This window comes from Mus musculus, chromosome 2 (assembly GCF_000001635.26).
Source record: "Mus musculus strain C57BL/6J chromosome 2, GRCm38.p6 C57BL/6J".
Lineage (NCBI taxonomy): Eukaryota > Metazoa > Chordata > Mammalia > Rodentia > Muridae > Mus > Mus musculus.
The window spans coordinates 100,853,957-100,875,811 of record NC_000068.7 but is presented as its reverse complement, the minus strand read 5'-3'; positions in this window follow the sequence as shown (position 1 = coordinate 100,875,811).

Sequence of the window (21,855 nt, the reverse complement as noted above, 5' to 3'; positions counted from 1 at the left end):
CACACAACTTAAATCCCATTTGTCTTAAGTTACTACAAAGAGTAGTTTAACATTTTTTATTAGATTTTTTTTCCCTTTTACATTTCATATGTTTTCTGCTTTCCAGGTCTTCCCTTCGGGAAAACCCCTATCTCATCCCTCCTCCCCCTGCTGCTATGAGGATGGATATTAGCCCAAAAGTTTAGGATAACAAAGATTCAATTCATAGACTCTATGAAGCCCAAGAAGAAGGAAGACCAAAGTGTGGATGCTTCAGTATTTCTGAGAAGGGGAAACAAAATACTCACAAGATGAAATAATTTACCCTTTTTTGAGAGCATGTAAATGTTTAAAAGGTTGACTTGTTAGCTCAGTATTTAAATTTTTTCTTGTTTTTATTCAAGTTTACATTGATGTGACTTTGTGCTGGTCTAGGATGAAATCTATGTCCAGTGGCCATGAGAATATGACAGAGAGATACTTTGACATAGACTCTACCTTCTGGAAAATGTTAACAATTTTATAGATGTTATAGACTATGTGCTATCAAACAAAGTGTCATGTATGTTAGTAACACTAAGAAGCTTTTAAACTGTGAATAAGTGATACATAAACAATAATTCACAGAGATTGGTGTCCATACAACTGGAAAGATTATGTTGCCTTACCTTGAGATGAGGAAGGCAATAAAGAGTTAACATTTTCAAGTTAACAGATCAAGATTTTAGTTTGGAACATTTGAAATGTACAATATCTACTAGAAATAAAATGGAGTTGTGAAATTACCTGATGGAATATGTAATTTCCATATTATGGTATATTTTCATGTAGATACCGAAACAAGTACTGGGACTAGGAGTTAAATGAGCATGATTAATTTGGAGTATAAAACCCAAGAAACACTGGAAGGTGGATATGGTATACCTGGAGCATGATGGCTTAGTAAGGCCAGGTATATTGGTGAATGCTGGGATCAATTGAGAAATCCTACCTGAATTACTTAGATATTAGATGATCAATGTAAGCTCCAAAAATCAGCCATAGGCCTTCAAACACACACACACACACACACACACACACACACACACACATTTAAACTGCACTAAAATAAAACCTGAGTAGATACTGAAATTCTGACTCAGTGAATTTCTGAGAGGAAATGAAACCAGATTATACCTACAAAGAAGGGTAGATAAATGGAGTCAAGAGCTAAAAGGACTGTCACCTGTGAGCTTTCAAAATTAGGGTTATGAAAAACAACCCTAGGAGCACAAGAAGAGACTGCCATACCCGAGGATCTATCCCATAATCAGCTTCCAAACGCAGACACCATTGCATACACTAGCAAGATTTTGCTGAAAGGACCCAGATATAGCTGTCTCTTGTGAGACTATGCCGGGGCCTAGCAAACACAGAAGTGGATGCTCAAAGTCAGCTATTGGATGGATCACACGGCCCCCAATGGAGGAGATAGAGAAAGTACCCAAGGAGCTAAAGGGATCTGCAACCCTATAGGTGGAACAACAATATGAACTAACCAGTACTCCGGAGCTCTTGACTCTAGCTGCATATGTATCAAAAGATGGCCTAGTCGGCCATCACTGGAAAGAGAGGCCCATTGGTCTTGCAAACTTTATATGCCCCAGTACAGGGGAATGCCAGGGCCAAAAAGTGGGAGTGGGTGAGTTGGGGAGTGGGGGGGGGAGGGTATGGGGGACTTTTGGGATAGCATTGGAAATGTAAATGAGGAAAATACCTAATAAAAATATATTAAAAAGTCAAAAATCAAACAAAATATTGTGCCTACTGTCCTAGATGCAAAGTGATTGAGAGTAGAGCAATCTAATTCCATCACATGTTGTTGATTGTCCTATAATGCAAAAGGCTATAATTTAATACTTAATTTAATATGAAAGTCGTTAGAGCCTTGAACAAATAATTCCATAAGAATGCTGCAGTTGGAGTCAGAATAAATTGGACAAAAAGAATTAAAGAAGAGATGAAGTAGGGAAAACATAAACATGGGACTGGAAGAGAGGTAGAGAGAAATTTAAATAGAGAGGACTGAAAATGGAGAAGTAGGGAAAGAGAGAATGGCAGAAGTGGAAGCGTAGAAGTTGTTGGAAGGGAAAGCAAGCAAGCAGGCAGGCAGGCAGGGAGGCAGGCAAGAATGCAAACTCATTTGAGGATGATGAATCAAGAAAAAGTAAGAAGGAGGAGGAGAAGCAGAGATGAGAGAAGGAGATGAAGAAGACAAGGAGAAGGAGGAGGAGAAGAACAACAGCAGCAGCAGTGACAACAACAACAACAATAATTAGGAGGAGGAGGAGGAGAAGAAGAAGAAGAAGAAGAAGAAGAAGAAGAAGAAGAAGAAGAAGAAGAAGAAGAAGAAGAAGAAGAAGAAGAAGAAGAAGAAGAAGAAATAGTGTAGTGAGACCATAGTTAATGGAACTAGAAGGCTTGAATAGAGTTCGGCATATGGTCACTAAGAATAGTAAATGTCCTCCTCACTTATGCACAATTTACCTAGAGTTTGGTATCATGTATCAATATCATTTAGGACTACTTGGATTTCTAGTATCTCAGAAATCAAAGGAGGTGATGGATGGGAAGGTATCAAGAATAGAGGCATGGAAACACCATACATTTCTAAGGGGACAAATGGAGACCAAAGCAGTAATCGTTGAGATGTGATGGTGGGAGAATATGTCAACAAATAAGGTGGGATGTCATATGCCAAAAATTGATTTGTAACACTGGGATCTGTGATGGAACTGACTATGATGAGTCTCCAGTGCCATGTTCAGGAAGATATTCTCTGTGGGGAGCTAAACCATTCACCTATATAAAGATACTGGACACATCATAGCAAACAGAAGATCTGTCATGGCCTTTCAGTGAAGTCTAGTAGTTGAATCAGGAAAGTTTGATGCTTAGGAATCAAGAAGTAAGGGAGAAACATGCAAAGTAATATTTTCCTGCTTTTATAGTCTAGACAGCAAAAGGCTCAGAGAAATCTTGCTAGAAATATGAGTGTCAAAACCATCATGCTGTATTCTCACTCATATATAACTCTGCTGTGTTATTCCATACATCTGATAATAACAACAGGACTTTGAGGGCAAGAGACTAGTGTTTTGCCTTTCCTTAGTTCTCATGTGTGTCCTTGGGAAATCCATACAGTCAGGTATATACTTCTTTCTTAACACAGAAAAGAGGGAGAAAGTGGATAAAGGTAGAAAATATTTTCATTTTTTATTATGCAAAATATAGTGTCTTGATTTTATGTGTTTTGGAATTATTTTGTAAGCATATGATTATGGATTATTTTTTAAGTATGTAGAAATATTTGGCATTCTCTTTGTTTTCTATTGCCTCAGTAAGATACCATGAGTAACACAACTTATAGAAGAAAGAGTTTATTTGGGACTTACTCCAGCAAGTTAGAGTCTAAAACCTTTGTGGTGGAAAGCATTGCAACAAGCAGGCAGATCTGGTATTGGAGCAGTAACTCAGAATTTATATACTTTTCTGTGAGTCGGAGGCAGAAGAAGCACTCTGGGAATGGAATGGGGTTTTAAAGCATCAAATATCACCTCCAGTGACATGCCACTTTAAGTGAGATAGCATCTCCTAACTCTTCTCAAAAAGCTCCATCAACTGGGATCAAGTATTGAAATGTATGAACCTATTGGGGGTGGGCTAGGGATTCTCATTCAAAATATCATGGTCATAAGTAGGAAAATAAAAAAAAAAAAACTCCATTACTCACGAATTAAGCATTTTACTATCAAATCATGACACTCAAAAGCTGATTTCCTTTTCCAAACGTGCCTCCTTTCCCCCTTCTGCCCACCTTTTATTATGAGTCACGTGATGAATAAGGGCCTAGTGTTAAGTCTGCCCACCTTTTATCATGAGTCACGTGATGAATAAGGGCCTAGTGTTAAGGACTAGCACAGAGGCCTGGTATGCAAGCTGACAAATCAGTGTCTTGAATTTTTTAATTAAAAGAGCTAAACCAAGGTATGGTGATTCATGTCCATTATTTTAGTTTATGGGACTAGATGAAAAGAAGGAGATTGGGAGTCAGGTCCATTCTCAGCTACAAAGAAAGTTGCAAGGAAACCCGGACTAATGGGACCCTGGTCCAAAAGCCCAGTCAACCAGCCATCAGTGATGGCTAACTTAGCATTAACCCAGCACTCAGGAGACTGAGATCTCTGTGATTCTAGGCCAGCCAGGGCTACTTCGTGAGGCCCAGCTTCAAAACAAACAAATAAGCAAACAATAATATACTATAATGACAGTAAAACTAACAACAAATGAAAAAAATCTAAAGAAAGAAAAACTGAAATAGGCAATTAGTTAATTCAAAGTGTAAAAACCATACGACTTCTTTCTATGAAATTACTTCTTAAACAATGGTATGGAGCACCACAGGAGAATTACTATTGATCATCTTTCAAAGCAATTCTTTGCAGGTTTTGAGTAAATGGAAAACAGCCCATCTAGATTTTGCTTCAAAGCATCTGCTGATCTCCCACTGTAATTTAGATACAAGCTTAATGAGATGGTCTGATTTCAATGACCTCGGTTAAAAACAAAAAGCAAAACAAAAATAACACCTTATTCATTATTTTCCTGTGCAACCTTGATTGTAATGCTATGGTCTGAGAATACGAGAAAGGAAACATGAAATTATAACCAAACAACTTCCAGAGACAGCGGACAAGATATCTCACCAAAGTTAGATACAGAAGCCTCTGAACCTTTAAGGAACTTCTTAAATGACACTTTTCTGGAAGGAAGATCATCTAATTGAACACTATTATGCATCAGATTTGTTGTGCACCGTTTATCCTGCCTTCCATGTCAGTTAGATTCTGAATGCTTTGTGGGCAACCTACGAGAGGTAGGGGCATATATTCAATGTAGGTTTGACAGTCCTACATGGCAATTGGAGCTTTGCAACCCCAGTACCATAATCACAAGTGTGTATATTTCCTTAAAGCCTGCATTCTACTCGCCTTTTCATTAGAGTCATTGTGGGCATGTACTTGCTTATTCTCAGATATGAGATTTGAGTTTTCAAAGAGAAGTGGGTTCTGACATCTCACAAGTAAAATGCAAAGAATAAACTCAGACTTCTCAAGGCTTATGATGATAAAATCTGTTCAATATTTTTCATCACCCATCAGTAATTTTGCGAATTTTTTCAGAAGTTGGATACATTTCATTAGTTTGAGACATAATTATATGCAATTCATATGGTAATGAGCAATATATCCAGGTGACACCTGTCTCTGTCTGGGACACTGTAGAAAACTACTTTAAACAAGGTTACTTATAAGCAGCAAAAAAATATTTATAAAAGTTTGGAAGTGAGAAACTCTAAGGTCAAGGCAATGAAAAATATGCTGTGGGGTAAGGCCCAAGTTTTTCAGTCATACAAACCACGTTTTGCTGTGTACTTATACACAGGAAATGGTGAGATATAAGTTTGAATTTCTTTTGTTCTTTTGAGTACTAAGCCAAATCTGACCTGTTCTTATGCCCTCATCATCTAACAAAGCACTACCTTCTAAAACCATCACTTTTGGAATTAGGATTTCAAATATATTAACTTTGCACGAAACATATTCACAGCACAGCAATACATTCGCTAAATGGACACAATCTAATTGTTTTATTTAAAGCCATTTTTATACTTTGTCAAGGCAAGTACACTTAGAAGGGTATTGACTCATTTTGTTTCCTTCTTTTCATTACCTTTCTCAGGACTTAGTACAATGTTGAGCACTAGAGAGAAATCAATATATTTGCTGTGTTTTAAGTGTGTTGGTAAAACATATTAAGGCTTTGCTATGAACAATAATGTACTTTTTGTTTTTGTTTTTGTTTTTTAAATGAAGGATTCTTTGTCATAATTGTCTGACACTTTTGTGCATGGATATGATGCATTCTGGTTATTTGCACACCCACTTTCTTTTTTTTTTAATTTCTTTTTTTTCCATTTTTTATTAGGTATTTAGCTCATTTACATTTCCAATGCTATACCAAAAGTCCCCCATATCCACCCACCCCCACTCCCCCCACACCCACTTTCTATTATGTCTTTCATACACTCCTGTTGTCGACCTTCCTCCTTGACTACCCCTTTGCCTCAATGATTTCTGTTTATGGACTGATTTTTAACCAGAACCCTTAGTGTGCCTATGGCTTTAGAACTACCTATTGGAACCTGGAAAGCTCATCATTTGGTACATAACTGAATGACTGTCTCTTCCCTAGGCATCATCAGTTATCAATATGTTAGCAGAAATACTACATCTGTGGGACAATGGGCTATGCACAGACAGTCTGGTCTCCAGTTGAGTTGAGGTCTGAACCCCAGTAGAACCTGATGGGTGGTAATTCTCACCTACATGGGACAGAAGGTGTTCCCTCATGTCTCCTGGACCCCTGGCTCCTGTAAAATTTACCACCCCCACATCCCCAACAGGAGAAGATTGTGGCTTTCAGTCATGTACACAATGTCCCAAGCTTCTGACCATCAGGCTAGACTCCTCCAAGTTATCTAGCAACAGCAAGAAAACAAGCCCACTATAAGAGGGGCTGCTTGGCCACACCTTGCTTTTACTCTCTCCCTTTTACTTTCCTTACTCTCTCTCATTCTCATTCTCATTCTGTCTCTCTCTCTCTCTCTCTCTCTCTCTCTCTCTCTCTCTCTCTCTCTTACTCTATAAGATTTTGCCTCTCTCTAAGCATTCACCTTTCTTATTCTCTAGCTCTTTTCTCTCTTTCCCTTTCTTCCTCTCTCTACATGGCCATGTCCGATCTCTCGCTCTCTTTTTACCTTTCCTTTTTCCCCCTGCCTTTCTACAATAAAGCTCTAAAACCATAGACTGTCTCTGTTCACCAAGGCCCGTTGTGCTTGGACAATGGGATAGGCTTGCACTAGGTGATCAGCATGTGGCTCTTTATGACAGGAAACAAGACAAATGTCTGACTCTTGACAGAGAAAAGATCAGTTGTTTAAATAATCCATGCTTCTTAGCATCACAAAATCTAATTTAGTATCTTTATATAGTTTTCAATCTTTAAAGAATGTATGATGAATATGCTTTGAAATGTACGGAGAATATTTCATTGGTTACAAAATACTTGATTTGAAATATGACTCATATATGTGCAAATGTTCAGGTTCTACAACCTTACTATAATTAAACAGACGAGATCATTGGAAATTACATCTTCTTTTCCTCATACATTTCATATGTGTTTGTTGTTTTAGATGTTTGGTTTTAGAACGTGATAGTTTATTAATTGACTTGAGTTACACAAACATGTGTGCAGGCGCGCGCGCGCACACACACACACACCATGAAGTTTGTTCTGGATTAGGACAGGATTTCCAACAATTTCTAAAATGGCACTAATTACTTGTCATTTCATGAAATATATTTATATGAAACAGTATTCTCATTACTGACAGTTGTAAAACCAACTTATCAATCATCTCAGTACAATGTTGCAAACACAGTTCATAGTATCAGTTACTAACCAATATTTAATTCTTCATGTAAAAGTGAACAAGTACATCCATCTCATTAGCATGCAAATATTCTCCTGTCTTTATTTAATAAAAGGTAAAATTTTATGCATACCAAAAAATTTTTAAGCTAAAGCCAAACAATTGCTTAAAAATGATTTTTTATGATTTATTATCAGTAAATTTTTGATTTGCATACTTGTTTTATAGGTGTAAAATTTCTCCACTGAAAAAAGGCGTGTGAGTGGACAATGTTTACAAAGGTATATACTAAAGGGCTTCTCTTTAGTTTTTGGTAATGCTGTTATCAATATAGATGGTCACCCACAGTGTGCAAAGATTATTTTTCCTCAACCCCCAACAGCACTTCTCTGTTGCCTTTGTGATGAATGTCTTCCTCTGGGTATTTGGTAACTTTCAGTATGTAACCTTGTTCTGGCTCCAATATATTTTAAAGCATTTTTGTGAAGCACATTTTCAAGTTAGTTAGCATTTTGGAAAATGTATGTATAGGCATCGTGTGCATAGAGTGTTTGCAATTGCCAAAGGTAGGTGATGAAACTCCTCCTTCTGAAGTTCTTGGAATCAAACCCAGGTCCTCTGCAATAATGGCCAAACTATATATCCAAACTTCTCTGTTTAAAATATTAATTTCTAGAAAAAAATTTGAAAGACTTCCTCACTTTTTTAGAGTAACTCCTTACAAAATAAGCTGTTTTTGTAACAAATGACCCTTACTGTATTAATATCAACAAACTTTAGGCATTAAAATATAGATGCTTACATATATTAGTTATGTATCTTAAGTATTTGTCTTGTCATTGACATTAAATTTGTTATCATTAATGTGACTGTTTTGATATTTTTTCTAACCTTTTGAAACATTCCCATGTTTCCTACTTTGTTCTGTTTCCTACTTTATCATTTCTCTCATGTTTTCTATTTTTTACTCTTTTCCTCAACCATATTTTAAGGAAGCAATATTAAATAAATAAAAAGAATGCATATTCTTTGGAAGTTCCATTCCTGTTAATGTTGAAAACTAGAATGTCTGTAGAATGGAAAGTACTACCAGAGACTGTAGTTGTAGTAAGAGCTTTTTGTTCCCTCTGAACATGCTTTTCAGATATTCTACTAGTCATATGAACATTTCCACAGAAAGTCTGACCATGTAAGACTGAGACTACGGTCCTCATATCAGTAACTCCCATCCCCTGGTACCTCTTCACATAAGGCACATTCTAACTACAGTGTCTTATTTCTTAATCTGACCACCTTCAGAATTTGACAGTAGGTTACCTATAAGGGTTGAGGAAAAAAATATTCTACAGTCTTAAAATCATTACAATGTATGCAAATGATGGTTCCCATTTTATTACCAGCTAATTCATTGTGGTCCATCTTAATAAAAGTTACTTTTATTTTCAGAGCATGTATGGCTCTGCCTAAACCATAGTAATAATACAGCTTTCACACAGTAGAAGTGAAAAATAATCAGTATGACCCTGATCCTGAGCAAATGCTAAATGAAAGCCATTTGTAATTTTCAGTGCTGTTATTTTAATGTGATGTCATATCAAAAGCATAATGAACACCCTGCTAAATACCCAAGATACAATTTGCAAAACACATGAAACTTAAGAATAAGGACTACCAAAGTGTGGATACTTCGATCCTTCTTAGAAGAGGAAACAAAATACCCATGGAAGGAGTTATAGAGACAAAGTTCAGAGCAGAGATGGAAGAAATGACCATCCAGAGACTGCCCTACCTGGGAATACATCCTATAAACAACCACCAAACCCAGGATTGTGGCAGATGCCAACAAGAGTTTGCCAACAGTAGCCTGATATAACTATCTCCTGCAAGGCTCTGCCTGTGCCTAATACAGAAGTAGATGTTCACAGTCATCCATTAGATGGTGCACAGAGTCCCCAGTGAAGGAGCTAGAGAAAGTACCCAAGGAGCTGAAGGGGTTTGCTGCCCCTAGGAGGAACAGCAATATGAACTAACCAATAACCTCAGAGCTCCCTGAGACTAAACCACCAATCAAAGAAAACACATGGAGGACTTTTAGCTCTAGCTGCATATGTAGCAGAGAATGGCCTAGTTGGTCATCAATGGGAGGAGAGGCTCTTGGTTCTGTGAAGGTTCTATGCCTCAGTATAGGGGAATGCCTGGGGCAGGAAGTGGGAGTGGATGGGTTGGTGAGCAGGGGGAGAGGGAAGAGGATAGGGGATTTTCGGAGGGGAAACTAGGAAAGGGGATAACATTTGAAATATAAATAAAGAAAATATCTAATAAGAAGTTAAAAACCCAAACAAACAAACAAAAGAACACCCTGCTGAAGAATACTATTTTTTTTTCCAGATCCAAACTAAGAAGAGTACAGCTAAGATATTGCCATGGAGTTATTTTTCCAGGAAGCAAATGTTTAGATGGAGACTTATTGCTGAATGTTTCAATAAAGAACCTGATGGCAGAATGGGTGGACAAGCACAAAGTTAAGACTTGAGCTCAGATACAGGTGTTTATGACACTGGCTGAGTCATAGCAGATATAGAAGCACAAAGTTAAGACTTGAGCTCAGATACAAGTGTTTATGACACTGGCTGAGTCATAGCAGATATAGAAGCTAGGATTATCTGTAACGTCCTCCATGAAGAAAAGGCAAATTTCTATTGCTGAGGTTTGGTCTTTTGCTTATATTGTAATGCAATATAACACTGGCAACCAAGGCCTGGCTGCCCCCAGGGACCTGAGAGTCTGCAGGTACTTCAGTGAAGTAATGTTACCTTGTTCTCCAAGTTAACCCTGATTGGTGAATAAAGTTGCCTACAGCTAATAGCTGGGCACAAGAGATACAGGTGGGGTCTTGGGTTCCGGAGCTTGGGATCTGAAGAGAGCATGAGGAGAGAGAAGAAGGTGAAAAAAGGAGACGACACCACAGGGTAAGAATATTAAAATGATGGCCTTGTGGGCTGGCTAATTGGAGTTAAGAGCAACCCAGACGAAGCATGACAAATTATATAATGGTTTTATTGGCTGGGAAATAGACATAATAGCTTAGATGGTAGATATCTACCCAGCTCTTGTGCTTATTAAGGCTTATTATAAATATAAAGTTAGTTTTTTTTTTTATTTTTTTTATCCAGGAACTAAATGGCCAAAGGCAGGGTAGAAACTCCAAATTGGGATTAAAAATACTCAACAACAGCTGTTGTTGTTCTTAAGCTGACAAGAAATTGTGTGTCTTTTATTTAGGGAGAAGTGAATAAAAACATCCATTGGAGTGCCTTATTTATTAATTAGCCTGGAGTGATCAACAAGTTTCGGGAGGAGTGGCTTCCTGGGAGCTGAAGTAAAGGATGCAACAAAGAAGTTATCAAACACACATGATTATGGTGATGCTCGTTAGCTATCTTCCTTATAAGGGAGATAGCACAATCATTTGTTTTCTGGTTTTTATTTATGTGGAAGGAATCTCATAAATACTAATTCTTAAGAGGCTAGTTCTAAATTCGCATTACCATTTGGGTGAGAGAGAAGCGCTGGAATTGCTCTCCCTCAATGCTCTGAGTTGCAAAGGCTGTATTCATCCGCCTCTCTTGCAGGTAGAGGTGTCAGTGACTTGGGCAGCAGTGTGATCCTAAGAGCCCAGTGGAATCTAGTCGTGGAATCAGTGTATGTTTCCTTTAAGAAAAGCATTTCTAGTCTTGACAATAAATACCTGCACCTTCCACCCAATAGACATGGAGAAACATCTTAACTAGACTGATTAAAATAACTGTTTTCACTTTTTCGTGAATTTGGTCAGGAAAGAAGTTTTTCTAAGGATCAAAACCTGTTGCATTATGGTTAGCATACTATATGACAATTGCCTTCCAATGTAACTTTTAGACATATATAAGCCCCTCATCTTGAGTGTTGATAGGGTCAGGAATAGAACATGGAAAAGGTGACTAGTTTCATTTCTCTATTTGCATTACATGAGAAATTAATTTGTATCCAAGTAACAGACGCTCTCTTAATGCACTAAAGACAAACTGTCATATATTGTGGTACCTTTCTGATCAGTTCATGTAGTAATGTACTGATGATTAAACTGGCTAATGAACCACAAAGGAATGTAAGCCCTCAATACAAGAATACTGATTGAATTAATTTTGACAGCAATCACACATGCTTGAAAAGAAATCCTTCCTAGGCTGTATTTTCAAATAAGACCCTCAGTTTTAGTGGCATTGTCTTCTTTACTTTCTTCCACACTCCATGTCTTTAAAATATATTAGAATAATTGTTTAATAATGATTTAGGACTGTATTAGTCATCTCTCTTTGACATTGTGGTTGAGATCAAGTGTTCTGTTATATTAATCACTATATGTTTATCACTATAACAAGATATCTGACACAAGATACTTGTGAAAAAAAGGTTTATTAAGGATTTTTTTTGTTTTTGTTTTTGTTTTGTTTTTTTGTTTTGTTTTGTTTTGTTTTGTTTTTCGAGGCAGTGTTTCTCTGTATAGTTCTGGCTGTCCTGGAAGTCACTCTGTAGACCAGGCTGGCCTCAAACTCAAAAATCAGCCTGCCTCTGCCTCCTAAGTGCTGGGATTAAAGCCATGTACCACCACTGCCTGGAGATCTTATTTTGGAGGCTACAAGAGAATGAGAACATTGGCCATTGCCATTTGAATTAAATCAGTGGCAGGTAGAAAGGGCTGAACTACAAATGCAGGAGAGGGAAGTGACTATACCACTCAGCAATGTCATCTCTTATTGTGCTTAGTGAATAGCAAGAATATACTGGTTGTAACGCTGTAAGTTTCTTAAGGCAAATATAACCAACTAACCAACCAACCAACAAACAAAATGATAGCAACAAGAAACACAACTAAATTAAAAATATAAAGGTGTTCCGTTGAAGTGTCGACTGAAGATAGTGAAAATAAGCAATTAATTTTTCAGTATATAACACAATATCTTTTCTATTATTGGTAGTTTCCAAAATTAATGGGATGAAAATGGGGAGCTGGTTCCTGTTTAGTAGTTAGTATCATAAGTGCTCACAAGTTATGTGTCAAATAATTAGAGAAATCAAATGGCAACCCCGACTTCAATTAAACTTTACTACTCTGAGTGAAAAGTAATAAATTTATATAAAATGAAAGTGCAGAGGATTTAGGGTGAAGTAGAATTGCATATTGATTCAGATGATAGTAAAATGCAAATACACGGACACACCAGTAATTAACTACTATAAATCATTTCCAATGAGTCTTTTCTCTCAAAAAAGCATCCTTGCAAGTCATTTTAAAAACATACCCAAACATCTTGTCAGCTTCAACCAGGACACTAAATATCTGGGCACCCTAGATCAAATGTTTTAGGAACATCTGCCACATTCAATTTAAGGAAGAGTAAATGTGATGTGTGATTCATTCTATGGTCAGTAAAAAGCCCAGGTCATGAAAAATGGAGGGTCAAGCTAATGGTAGATGATGATGATGATGATCATTATTATTATATATGCCTTTCAACTATGACTGGAATAGAGAAAACATATTTTGGGATGGTTGAAATGACACTAGTGAATTATGTTTTCTTCCTCCTGAGGTCATCTAATGGAAAATAGATCAGAATAAGTAAACACACATGCAGTACCGACTTGTTTTTTCAACTAGAATGGAGAAAACATGAGGTGTGTGTGTATGTGTGTGCATGTATATGTGTGTAAGAGAGAGAGACAGACAGACAGAGACAGACACACACACAGAGACAAAGTGTGGACAGAGGCTTTTTTAAGCTATAGAAGGAAATAACCCAGTGAAGTGGTTATAAAATCTACAGTGTGTATATTTGTGTGTGTGTGTGTTTTGTTTTTCTAATCTGAAAGCAAAAGGGTTTTGAATAATAATCTTTCATCAGTTACTTAGAGATTAAACTGGAGATCTGAAAATAATTTACTGATGCCTAGAACATGTGAGGCTCCTGATTCATACCAATAATTCCAAAACAAAAAGTCAATAAGTCACATTTATGCTGGTGGTCCAAATAGAGGGGCAGAGTGCAGAATAGATAAAGGAGTTTATATATAAGGAGATTTGACATATTTGTCACTTAAAATGAACCCCTTATATTTATAGAAAAATAGGGATTGATCAGAAAGACAGCAAGTGAGATGAAAGAGAAAGTATTAGTAAACACAGGCTTTGTAGGAGTTAGGTAAGTTATAGATTTCAGTTTAATCTATAAGCAATGGAAACAAATAAAACATTTAATCAAATAAACAGCAATAAATCTTTAAACAAAACAGTCTTTTAGAGTCAGTATATTTCAGGAATTGTCTTTTTTATTTACTCATACGTTGAAACATGCACCCATTCTGGTACCACATGTGTAAACCTATTTTCTAGTTTATATGGGGAAATACCCAAACGAGAGTTGACATAATAAATAATGTCATAATTTATCAGAAATTGATGATTACTCTCAATGAAATGAAATATATTTGGGCATCCAGGAGGCTTCATTAAAATAATTATGACTTCATGGGAAGGTTGAATTATACTTGAATTTCTCATAGTGGAATTCTGGGCTACACAAAGAGATCTAGTCTTAAAAGAAAAATAAGTTTAAACAATAACAAGACAAAATAATTATAAAAAAGACCAGGAACAGTAGTGCATTTCTGTGATCCAAGTGCATGTAGACAGAGACAGGCAGGTCTCTATGAGTTTAAAGCCAGTCTGGTCAACATACCATGTTCCAAGCTAGACAGAGCAGCATGAGCCTTTGTTTCAAAAACTAAATTAATCAATCAATAAATAAATAAATAAATAAATAAATAAATAAAATGCAGAAATAGAGAAGAATTCAAGAAATGGAAGGAATGGGATTGAGGTAAATAGCAATTTTAAAAAGAATAATCAAAAGGAGCTTCATTGACCAGTATAAGGCTTATAAAAATCATCTTGTAAAAAATATTTGTTTTTTCAGGATGTAACACTTAACTCAGTGCATACATATTAAATTGTCCTTAATCCAAGCTCTGCCTTTACAGAAACATTGCATATAAGTGTGTTTATAGTGATTGTTATTTTGTACCACAGATACTATTTTCTAGGGCCTTGGTTCTCAACCTTACTAATGCTGCAACCCTTTAATACAGTTCCTCATGCTGTGGTGATCTCCAACCATAAAATTATTTCCATGCTACTTTATAACTATAATTTTTCTACTTACAAATTGCAATATAAATATTTGATATGTAGGGTATTTGATATACAGTCCCAAAGAGTTGTGGCCCACAGGTTGAGAAACATATGTTTAGGGCTTTAAAAAGCTGAATGTTGTTGATGCAGTACAGTAGTTGGCGTTGTGTTTGTATTTGTCTCTTTTGTTTTCATTATTTCATTATTTATTTCAACATTACATTATTCTGAGATGTTTGGAAATATACTATCCAACTATATACTCCTGGTGTTTGCTTCAAAGACTAAGTTGCTATAAAATAGTCAAGACGTTCATGTTCATACTCATTTTTAAAAAACTTTTATTAGATATTTTCTTCATTTACATTTCCAATGCTATCCCAAAAGTCCCCTATACCCTCACCACTGCCCTGCTTCCCTACCCACTCACTCCCACTTCTTGGCCCTGGCATTCCCCTGTACTGGGGCATATAAAGTTTGCTAGACCAAGGGGCCACTTTTCCCAATGATGGTGGACTAGGCCATCGTCTCCTACATATGCAGCTAGAGACACGAGATCTGGGGGTACTGATTAGTTCATACATATTGTTGTTCCACCTATAGGGTTGCAGACCCCTTCAACTCTTGGGTACTTTCTTTATTCCTTCATTGGGGGCCCTGTGTTCCATCCTATAGATGACTGTGAACATCTACTTCTGTGTTTGCCAGTCACTGGCAAAGCCTTACACAAGACAACTATATCAGTGCCCTCACTGATAAGTGGATATTAGCCCAGAAACTTAGAATACCCAAGATAAAATTTGCAAAAAACAAGAAAATCAAGAAGGACGACCAACACATTTATACTTTATTCCTCCCTAGAATAGGGAATAAAATATCCATGGAAGCAGTTGCAGAGACAAAGTTTAGAGCTAAGACGAAAGGATGGACCATCCAGAGACTGCCCCACCCAGGGGTCCATCCCATAATCAGCCACCAAATGCGGACACTATTGCATATGCCAGCAAGATTTTGCTGAAAGGACCCTGATATAGCTGTCTCCTGTTCATACTCATAATAGCCAAGAATTAGGTACAAACTTGATATCCACCAACAGACAAATAAAAAATTCATGGGACATATTCACAATAGAATTTTATTGAGAATTCTGGAGGATAAAAAACATAATCAGAAAGCTTCATTTTATGTAAAATAAGCTAGCATCATAAAGACCTCATAAAGACATATATGCCATATATGTGTTGAGGGAAATTTTTATTTAGATACACGAGTAAGTAGACTAGTAGATTTTTAAAAAATGACTAATTGGTCAAATAGAGGCAGAAAGCAAAAGGATGTTAATTGTTTGGATATTTTGTATCTGCTGTTGCCATTTGTAATATGTGTAATCAAATTCAGGACTTAATAAGAAAAAGAAAAAAAGAAAACAAACAAACCAGGGTACTGAGAGAAATTTTAATGTAAAAAAAATTCCCATTAAATTGAGATCAATTCTTATATTGAAGTCAATATTAGCTTAAGAACTTAATTTTTTGTTTGATTTAGTTTCTCCTCATCAATTACATAAGCTTATCAAATACTGACTTTTTAAAAATTAGGTATTCTCTTCATTTACATTTCAAATGCTATCCCAAAAGTCCCCCATACCCTCCCCCACCCCACTCCTCTACCCATCCACTCCCACTTCTTGGCCCTGGCATTCCCCTGTACTGGGACATATAAAGTTTGCAATACCAAGGGTCCTCTCTTCCCAATGATGGCCAACTAGGCCATCTTCTGATACATATATAGCTAGAGACACAAGCTCTGGGGAGTACTGGTTAATTCATATTGTTGTTCCACCTATAGGGTTGCAGATCCCTTTAGCTCCTTGGGTACTTTCTCTAGCTCCTCCATTTGGGGCCCTGTGTTCCATCTAATATCTGACTGTGAGCATCCACTTCTGTGTTTGCCAGGCCCCGGCATAGCCTCACAAGAGACAGCTATATCAGGGTCCTTTGAGCAAAATCTTGCTGGTGTATGCAATGGTGTCAGAGTTTGGAGGCTGATTATGGGATGGATCCATGGGTATGGCAGTCTCTAGATGGTCCATCCTTTCATCTCAGCTCCAAACGTTGTCTCTGTAACTCCTTCTGTGGGTGTTTTTTTTCCCAATTCTAAGAAACCATACAAGACCTAAAAAGGGAAGTAGACACAATAAAGAAAACCCAAAGTGATAGAAACTCTAGGAAAGAAATCTGGAAGCATAGATGTGAGTATCAGCAACAGAATACAAGAGACGGAAAAGAGAATCTCAGGTGCAGAAGATTCCATAGAGAACATAGAGAACATCGGCACAACAATCAAAGAAAATGCAAAATGCAAAAAGATCCTAACTCAAAACATCCAGGAAATCCAGGACACAATGAGAAAACCAAATCTTCGGATAATAGGAGTAGATGAGAATGAAAATTTTCAACTTAACGGGCCAGCAAATATCTTCAACAAAATTATAGAAGAAAACTTCCCAAAGCTAAAGAAAGAGATGCCCATGAACATACAAGAAGCCTACAGAACTCCAAATGCTGACTTTTAAGATGCAGCACAATTCTCTGGGTCTACTTTAATTATTTGTGTTGCCCAGGTGTTAGCAATGTTTAAGGTGTTCCGTAGCTGACAGGCTTTATCAACTTCTGTCTGACTTGAAGTTTTGAATCAATAACGTGTCACATATGCTTTCTTGCTAATTTATTTTTTCATACCTTAAACAATAATGTATTGAGTTTACACTATAAATACATGGCTAAGTGATCAGAAATTATGCGTTAGAAGAAAATATTCATACTTTAGCAGATCCAGCTGCTTGAAATAGAAACCCTCATCTTTTTCACACTTTTTAGTTGAATGAGAGTCTAAGAATTAATAAAACTAGAAAAGTGGTAAAAGAAAGGCAATAATAAGAACTAGTGTAGCTGAAGTTGACATGTAGACAATGAGATGAAGACCAAGATGTATGCATTTTATTATAGATGGACTTCAAGATAAGCCTGAGCGTACTTAGCTAAGAGGGAGTCTGTGGGCTGAAAGCCAGCTCATGTTCCATGCCAAAGCTCTGCAGTTTTCCATGGGATTCCTTCTACTGCAAGAACAGCTTAGTTCCTAGGTTTCAAATGCTCTTTGGAGCAGGAATGAGCAAGACTTGTTCTCTCACTTCATAATAGCTAATATTTATAAAACCTCAACCTGTTACTGACATAATGTTTTGCCTAACATATCTTAATAATTTTGTATGAGCAGCCCGTTATGGAGACTGTTCTCGTGTCTCTTTATAGATGAGAGAACTATGACTCAAAAAGACTCAGAAAGACTAAAGCTTCCTAAGCTAGCAGTGCCAGAATCTGAAACAAGGCTTTTCTCACCAGGAGTCATTGTATTTAATCATCATGCTGAGGCATAATATTTACAAATGTGCAAGCACATATATACAGATTAACTTCAATTTGTTAATCATCTGTAGCAAAATAGAATTTATACACTATCTCCAGACTAGTAGAGAATTCAAATGGCCAGAAATTCTGTGTTTGGAAGAAAGCAATGCTGAGCATGGATAAATTGCCATTATGGGATCTTTGGTTACACTGCTCTATTAATTTAATAGCAGACTCTGACTTTATTACAGTAAATAACACATTCATTAAAATATTTAAGCACTCATGAGTGAAGAAAAGCGGCATCCGAAACTCTCTTTACTAGTACAACTAATGAAAGTGCTTGAATCACTTCAGTGAATCAAAGAAATCTGGTAGGTGGTTTGAAGGCTGTCTCATTGTTTCAGTCTTTGACATTCATAGCCTCCATACCTAGATCAGAGGCCAAATAAAGACCGCCATTTATTTGAGTGTGAAAAAAAATCTGCACAAGTGATTACAAACTAATGTGAGTGTCCCTGAAGAAGTTTGTTATGGGATGGCTTAGGTTAACCCAGCACAGGGAAATTCAGAGCAGTCTTTCATTCATGTCACAAGAGAAAGAATGGTTTTTGAGCAAGGAGCTGAAATGCAAATGCTTTATGAATGTCAGGTAAGGTCTAATAGTTTCCACAGGAAATTTTGTTCAGGATTCTAAGTCCATGGACTCAAGACCATCTGCTGTAGTCAAGGATATTTCTGGTATTCCCACAATGCTGGCCATTATGGTTGGTTAATTAAAATATTCCAGAGGGAGGTGGATTTATCAAATGAGACATTCATCTTTAGCTAATTGTTAATCACTCTTGGAGGTCTTTTAGTGGAAATAGTGATGTTAGCATTGATGTAGGTACAATCCACAGTGAGATATGTGCAGCTGAGGGTACTTGGGTCATGGCAGTGATCTGACCTATCAGAGATGTCTGATGGCAGTGGTAATGGATACAGGACAGATGTGAGTGAAATAACATTTTGTATTCATAGGGCTTGATGATCCTTAATTAATCACAAGGTTCAGTAGAGAGGAAAGAATAGGTCTATTTCGACTACATTCATTCACTTCTGTAAGAAGCATTTATGAGCTGTTATGTGCCAGGCACTGAGGCATGATGCCCATCTTGCTGCTCATCTTCCTTGAGACTTCAGATGCAGTCAAGCCTTCTCTTGTGTGTGGTTATAGGCAGTTTCCCTGCTGCTAGTGTGACTCCTTTCTGACTTTCTTCCAGAATCTGAACAAAGCATCTTTCCCATTTCTATCAACTACTAGTCTTCTTCACTGTCTTCATGGGATGAGCTAAAAAATAAAATAAAAAAAAATTCTGATGTGTGGACATGCTGGCATGCAGTTCATAGAGCACTAGCACTGAAAATACAGAAGCTGGTGAATTTCATGTAAGGATTGGTGGGTCCTCAAGACAGTTTTGCAGGGATTCTGTTTCCATAGGAAGCAAATACAAAGAGCAACACAAATCTGGAACTAATGAGTACTATTGGGCATAAAACTACTATAGCCACACTTCACCTAGTGAGGGGCCGTTCTCCTTTGATTTTTCCTACTATTTCACTTCGTGGTCCCTCTGTGATTTGTTTGCCAGTTTTGTCTCATCAATGTAACTAGTACAGCGATTCCTGAGGATTCGTTCTCATAAAGGTCTATTTGTTGTATATACTTATTCTTACAGTTTTCTCTACCCAGTCTCCTGATAATACATATGATTTCTAAACTGACAATATATAGATGATACAGATAAAGATTGATAGAGAGCGACATTGACATATGCATATATATATATATATATATATATATATATATATATATATATCCCAAAGAGTATTGTAGACTCTAAGCTTTGCTTTTAATTGGACATTCTACATGCAGACTTGTTAGCATTTGAAACTTGGCATAAATCATGAATGGTAAATGATACATCTCAGAATCTCTCAATCTCACCCCATTGCCTCCAATATGAAGAATAGTAACAACACAACAGAAGTAACTCTGAGCCTCATCAAACTTCCTATACCTCCATTGATTGTGTCCTTTATCCAGTTGCCAAGGCTGAATATACTCTGTTCATTTTTGCTCCTTCTATTTCCTCTCCAAAGTGCATTCCTTATATCAGCCTATGCTATTTTCTCTACTTCCAGGGTGGATCCAAAGTCAAATTCTCTAGATCTCTGTTTCATGGCCACTGTGGCCCAACTCTCAATTATCCAGTGTGTGATCTATTGTAGTCAAATTATAACAGATACTTATTATTTTGATCTTAGAACATTCTATAGAACCATTCTAAAACATTCCCAGCTTGGTTTCTCAAATTTAACAGTTTTGGTGACATTTTTGTTTCATTTTTTTAATCTCATAAAAAATAAACCCCAGGACCTTAACATAGGTTATGAGGTTCCATGTGTTCAAGTTCATGCCATCTCTGACTCTCTTGACTACCTGCTCTGTGGGGCATCTCTTATATCAAACAATAGTTTGAGCAATTTTTTAAACATGTAAGAAAGCAAACAGCTTCATTTTAACTAATACCAGAAAGATAATTAGCTGTAGCATTTTTAGCCTGTTTTCTAGTTGCTAAATAAATTGATCTTCAACCATAAGAATTTCAAGTCAGGGAAATCAGGGAAGTAAAATCACTAAAGGGATTGTCCACTATCAATGTATTTTTATTGATCTGTGGGGTAATTTAAACCTATGTTTTTAATAGATAGGATAAAGCCCAGGATTACTTGAATAATTCGAGCTATGTAAATGGCTGGTTGCCTAGGAGATATATTATGGTGTCCTCTGTACGCATATCAAGAAAAGAAATTGCTTAGCGATAAAACTTTGAAAAGATTTGTAGATTGCTGCAGTGAATCTTTTCAGATAAGTCTACCTTTGCAATGTCTCTCTGCAAGGGGAACTTACTTCCCCTCCAAAGGATGGTTATATTAGACATGAAAGCGGCCTCTCTGTCTAAAATAGCATGGAGGAGAAAATTGTGTTATTTAAATGTTAATTATGCACAATCTAAGCAAGTATTCATATTGTATAAGGTAAATAGGATGGCTCTTCACCACTTTCTTGTGTACTTTAAGCTAAAGCATCTATTAACCTGAAAGATATTTACTTAACGTTTACCTGGACAAGTCTGGGTCTTATGCTGTGAAAAATAACAATACAAATATGCCATATTTGTCAAATTGAAGTATTTCTTATATTATTCCATGATACCTTAGATTAGCAAAATATCAATATAATATCTAGAATAAAAGAGATCAGAGAAGTTACAGAGACCAAGAATTCAGTAAACAGTTGTTTGTAACTTGGATAGTACTGTTGGGAAATGATGGTTAGGTTCTTAGTAGAAAAATAGCATTTAAAGTGTAAATTTTGCAGTAGAAAAACAATGGGAAAGACACAAAACAACTGGCAAAGCTTAGGCTAATACAGACATAATATAAAAAAGTGAACACATAGGTTATATTAGTGGTCTGTCGTGGGCTGCCAGCTTAGAAAGCATATGCAGGATGCAGGATGCTACTGCGAAGAGATGCTAGAGTGGATGATGAAGTGCACGTGGTTTAGAAGCTTACTTCAGTCTTTATGAAACTTGGATGTAGAGAATTCAGATGCACTGGTTGTAATCCACACTCTTAAGTATGTGGGCAGT